The following is a 6,149-nucleotide window of genomic DNA, read 5'->3' on the forward strand; positions in this document are numbered from 1 at the left end:
TCCCAGAAAGAGATGTATTTTACTATAATGATTTGATGCAGGTAGTGCACTAACAATCATGCTTCTGCTTGTTGTTTCTTGTGCTTCTGCAGATGTGGCCTTTGTTAACAAGCATGTTACCTCTGGAGACACAAATCCACAGTTTGAGAACTGCAAAACTAAGCATCTCTGATGGTATCTTCTAGACCAGTGGTCTCCAAACTTTTTGGATCAGGCACCCCCAGGGCCAGCTCTAGGGAAGCAAAAAAAAAAAAAGAAAGAAAGAAGAAGAAGAAGAGCTGCCGCTGGCGTGCCGCCGAAGACAGAGCAGGGAGAGCCGAGCTGCCGCCAGCGTGCCACCAAAGAATCAAATCAAACCATGCCGGCAGCGCTCCTTCAGTGGCGCTCCTCCTGCCACGCACCCCCAGGGTTGGTCTTGCGCACCCCCTACTTTGGAGATGACTGTTCTAGACTGAGCACTGAGTCCAATTGAGTAGATAGAAAGACTAACCTAAATAATAATAGGTTTCAGAGTAACAGCCGTGTTAGTCTGTATTCGCAAAAAGAAAAGGAGTACTTGTGGCACCTTAGAGACTAAAAAATTTATTTGAGCATAAGCTTTCGTGAGCTACAGCTCACTTCATCGGATGCATCCTGTGGAAAGTGTAGAAGATCTTTTTATACACACAAAGCATGAAAAAATACCTCCCCCCACCCCACTCTCCTGCTGGTAATAGCTTATGTAAAGTGATCACTCTCCTTACAATGTGTGTGATATCCTAGGAGAGTATGATATCGTAAGGAGAGTGATCACTTTAGATAAGCTATTACCAGCAGGAGAGTGGGTTGCAGATTATTGTAATAAACCATAAATCCAGGGTCATTTTTCAGTCCATGATTTTTAGTGTCTAGCAAAGTTATGAATTTAAGCTCCCAGACTTGTCTGTTGAAAGTATTGTGCAGATTTTCTTTGAGGATGAGGAGTAATAGGTCAGATATAAAGATGATATGGTGGTTTTGTCTTTTATCATTATTCTGTGTGAGTTCATTCGAGAGTGTAGTGATTGTCTTGTTTCACCCACATAGTTGCTACTGGGGCATTTAGTGCACTGAATGAGGTACACCACATGTTATGATAGGCAAGTGTAGGACCCATGGATTTTGAAAGATGTGTTGTGGGGGATGTTGACCATTGTAGCGGTGGAGATACATCTGCAGGTTTTGCATCTGTTTTTCTGGCTGGGTCTGGTGCTACTTCGAGTTGGTGCATCCTGGTCAGTGGGCAGCTTGCTTGTGATGATGAACTTGGAGAAGCTGGGGGGGTTGTTTGAAGGCCAAAAGTGGGGGCTTATGAAAGATTTATTTCAGGATGGTGTCCCAAGTGAGCATGGGTTGTAGTCTGATAATGCCCCATATGGATTCCAGTGTGGAGTGGTAGATGACAACTAGGGGCGTATGGTCGGAGCTGGTTTTATTTCTGTGCCGAAGAAGATTCTTTGGGGGTATTTGGGTGGCCCATTCCATGGTGCGATTTACTTCTCTGGTGGAGTAGCCTTGTTTGGTGAAGGTGGTTTTGAGTGTGTTAAGCTGTATATCCCAGACCTTCTCCTTGGAGTATATTCTACGGTATCGTGTGTCCCTGGCTGTAGAGAACAGATTTCTTGGTGTGTTTGGGGTGATTACTGGATCTAAGAAGGTAGGTGTGGTGATACATGGATTTCTTGTATATAAAATTGTCTGTAGGGTTCCATTATTGAAGCTGATCATGGTGTCCAGGAAGTTGATGCTGTTGTCGGAATGTTCTATAGAGAGTTTAATAGATGGGTGGTAGTGGTGGTTGAAGTTGTAGTGGAAATCTATGAGGGAGTTTAGGTCATCTGTCCAGACTAGAGGATGAAAATATCATTGATGTATCTCAGGTATTCCATTAGTTTCATGGTGCATTTGTCCAGAAATTCTTTTCCAAGGTGGCCCATGAAGAGGTTGGCATACTGAGGAGTCATCCTAATACCTATGGTTGTTGTCTCTCTAATATCCTGGGACCACCATGGGTACATAACTGCATAGTTCTTTGTGAAGTTATTTTATTTTTGAGTGCACTTACAGATAACCCTAAGATTACTATAATCAAGTTTCAATGGGAAAAACACTTTTTACGGTGTGCTTGCTTTGTGTGTAGTCTTTTCAATAGTCAGCATGGCCTGCTTCACAGAATCATAAAAATGTAGGGCAGGAAAGGACATCAAGAGATCAAGTCCATCCCCCAGGGCTGAGGCAGAACCAAGTATACCTAGACTATGGCTGACAGGTGTTTGTCTATCCCAGCGTTTCTCAAATGTGGCCACCAGATTTTTCTGTGGCCACATCAGCCTCCTGGGCAGAAATGGGGGGGAGGGGCAAAGCAGCAGTCCCTCCCTGCAGTACCCAGCTGTTGCTCCTGGCTGCCTTGTTTGCTGGCACCGCCAGCAGAGGATCAGTACACTGCACAGTGCACCCTCATGGGGGCTCTGGGCAGTGCCTTACCAGACACATGGGGCCAATGTGTGTGATCAATGGGCTTTGAGCTTCAGCCCGGGCCAGCAAGGTTTGGGCTTGGAAAAATTTTCAGAGCTGCCACCAGCAAGGGTTGGTGGCTGCATTTTGACACAAAAAATGCAAAAATGTTCTGAGAACCCAACATGTTCTTAAACCTTCCAGCATCAGGAATTTCACAACCTCCCTTGGAACTCTGGAAGCCTATTCCAGTACTTCGCTATTGTGATAGTTAGAAAGTTTTTCCTAATATATAAACCTATATCTCCCTTGTTGCAGAGTAAGCAGATTACTTCTTGTCCTCCCTTCAGTGGACATAGAGAACATCCTCTTACTAACAGCCCTTAATATATTTGAAGACTAGTTTCAGGTCCCACCCACTCTTTTCTCAGAATTAAACAAGCCCGATTTCTTTTAGCCTTTCTGCATAGGTCAGGGAGAAAACATGTTTAACTTTTGAGGTCAACTCAAGTTTTATAAAGGTCACAATATCATGTACTACATTAAGTATCTATATTTTCAATCTGTACAATGGAGCAAATTATGGTATTTACATTTTTGCAAATGTAAATACTTTCTTAGTTCTGTTGTGTAGAAAAGCTCTTGCCCAAAGCTTTTAGTTTCAATTAAGCTATAGTGTATAGCTTTAGTGTGTATCCCAGACTTTCTCCTTGGTTCAGAAACAATATTTCTCCTAGGTTCAGAAACAATATTTTCTTAATTTGAACTAGTTCAAAGTTGAGAAACCAACTGGAAGCTGATAAAGCAGAAAAGCTTATGAATACAAACCAGGAGGAAAAGGATGAGACTGATGAAGGACACAGGGCCAGATTTTTCGAAGGTATTTAGGCACCTAAAGATGCAGACTGAAAACTGTACTAAGGTCATGTCTGCTTATTTAAAGAACAGTTGAAATGACTTCATGTATTAATGACCTCATTTATTCAGTTCATCTCCATCTTGTAGCATGGAGTATTCTGATTTTGGGGAGTTTTTTGGGTTATGCAATAGAATTTAAGCCTCTCATTTATTTAAAAAAAATCATAGTTTTCTCCATTAGCAAGTACTTTCAGGGTGAACTAATATATTTTTCCCTGTTAAAGATTCTGGCAAACAACAGCTGTAGAAACAAGAGGATTGTACCCAAGAAAAAATGAGCCAATTAAAGAGGGAGAAAGTAGTGCTAAAGCACATGACTGGATGCCCAGGAGACTGATGTTCTGCTACATTTACTTTTAGGTCTACATCCTTGTCTTTATTAAAAAAAATAAAAATAGATCCGCACGCATCTGTGACCTAGTAGCAGTTGGTGGGATTCTTCATGACAGGTCCCAGAGGGGCTTTTTTTTGGTGGGGGGCAGGGGGACATTTTGTATGCTCCAATGATTCTCTAATATGGGGCTTCACAAGGCTCTGCCACTGCTCCTGTTCAACATATATTATTTGGATTACAACAACAGCTGGAGGCCCCAACTTTTGCTCAGGGCTCCATTGTGCTATGCACACCTACATAAAGCTGTTAGAGGTGGTTGCATTGCGGCTGCAGTTTGTTAAAGTCTCCATTTCAGATGACGGACAGCACAACTGAGCAAATGACCCATGGGCTTGCTGAGATTGGATCTTAGATGAGGGCTAGCAGGCTCGGACTCAAACAGGATAAAACTGAAGTAATTCACAGATTGGAGAAGGCAACTGAGGAAAATGAGAGATTATTTCAGTTGCCTTGATTGGACATGTGTGCTTGCTATAGTAATCAGGTCTGGAACATATTGGGGATTGTGTTGGATTCCCAGGTGCTTCTGGCTCTCCAGGTAGCAGTTGCCAAGACTACTTTTTCCTCCTTCATCTATTCCTACCTAGCAAGTTATGACCTTTATTTTGGGTGTTGAATTCACTAGCTTTCCTTGCCCAAGTTAGCCAATCATTGAAGTGCAAGAATACGTGAATTACTTTATGCCCAAAAGGGGCATGAAACAGATTGTGATTGAGAAAATTCAGGTCCATTAGAAAACCACAGTAAAATTAAAAAAAAAAAAGTCAGTTGGTTTCAGAGTAGTTATCAGCTAAAAAAATTATTGATCAATAAATTCTGTGTTGTACCAGTTTGAAACAGCCCAATTCTTTTGTGGTTTCTGACATAACCTGAAATTAGAAGTATAACACTGTATTGTTAAAACAGTAGTGAGACATCTGTTCCATCCACAAAAGTAATTTAATATTTGTTATATATATTATCTACAAGTTCTCCTTAAATATTTAGTATTTTTATAAGCTATATCCAGTGAGTACGTGTATTACATAAAGCTGAAAGACAGTGCAACTGTTTACTACAAAAGTACAGAACTGCTTTGTAATAGTTGTATGATTGCACACAAATCTACACAAGCTCATCAGTCATCAAAATCCCTTATCGACAGTGCCTGGGCAAAGAGCTAGTGAACAGGGAAGTTTTGCGAGGGACTTCTCCGGGTAAAGGAGGAGTGCTTACATGACCCTTGGGGTAAGTTTGTTGTCTGTTGTGTGTGTGTTTGTTTGTTGTGGTGTGGTGTGGTGTGCTTGCTGCTGGACTGAAACGTACCGTGTGGTCTGTTTGTGGTCTGGACTGTGTGCTGACCGTATGGGTGCTGAGCCTAGCGGCCTGCTAGGCAAGGCTGAGAGCTTCTTAACAAGGCTTTGGTCCCTTTAGCACCCATCAACCCTTAACCAGGGGGCGGGGCTACTCAGGAAGACCAGGGCTTTAAAAAGCCTGCTCCTAAGCGACCAGAGCAGGGGTGGCCAACCTGTGGCTCCGGAGCTGCATATGGCTCTTCAGAAGTTAATATGCGGCTCCTTGCATAGACACGGGCTCCAGGGCTGGAGCTACAGGTACCAACTTTCCAATGCTCACTGCTCAACCCCTGCCTCTGTCACTGGCCCTGCCCCCACTTCACCCCTTTCCCCAAGGCCCTGTCCCCGAAGCTTGCTGCACCCTCGCTCTTCTCCTCGCCTCCCAGATCCTCCTGCATCCTGCGTGAGGTACAGGGAGGGAGGGGAGGCGCTGATTGGCAGGGCAGCTGGCAGGGGAGCTGATGGAGGCTGATGAGATAATACTGTGGCTCTTTGGCAATATACATTGGCAAATTCTAGCTCCTTCTCAGGCACAGGTTGGCCACCCCTGGCCCCAAGGATCCAGTGAACAGGAGTGGTTAACAGGGGAGTTTTGCAAGGGAGTTTACAGGGGGAATGTGGGGTGGGTGGCTACATACACTTCACATTCCCTAAACTTCTTTAAACTTAAGCTAAAAAACATCCCGTGATAAAAACAAAACAACAACAAAGGAACCAGCGACAGGAGTAAAAAGAGAATGCAGGCAGAAGTCCAGCAACAAAGTGGGGGCTACCCAGTTTATTGCACCCAATGCAGCATGTATGATTACCTGCCCTATGGGCAGGTGGCGTATGTGTGCTGTGATGAACTGGGAATATTCTTAATGTTTTCTCTGAATACTGTGTGGGTGCCTTCGTTTCCCCTTCGCATTTCTTAAGTATCTAGGGTGTGTGATTGTTGCAGAGCCCTAGAGTGCCAGTGTGATGCTGTCTGCACAGAGAATGGCCGACACCCTGTCTCCTGGCAACTGATGGCCTGGGCCCCTCCTCTG

The sequence above is a fragment of the Lepidochelys kempii genome, chromosome 2, assembly GCF_965140265.1.
Source record: "Lepidochelys kempii isolate rLepKem1 chromosome 2, rLepKem1.hap2, whole genome shotgun sequence".
Lineage (NCBI taxonomy): Eukaryota > Metazoa > Chordata > Testudines > Cheloniidae > Lepidochelys > Lepidochelys kempii.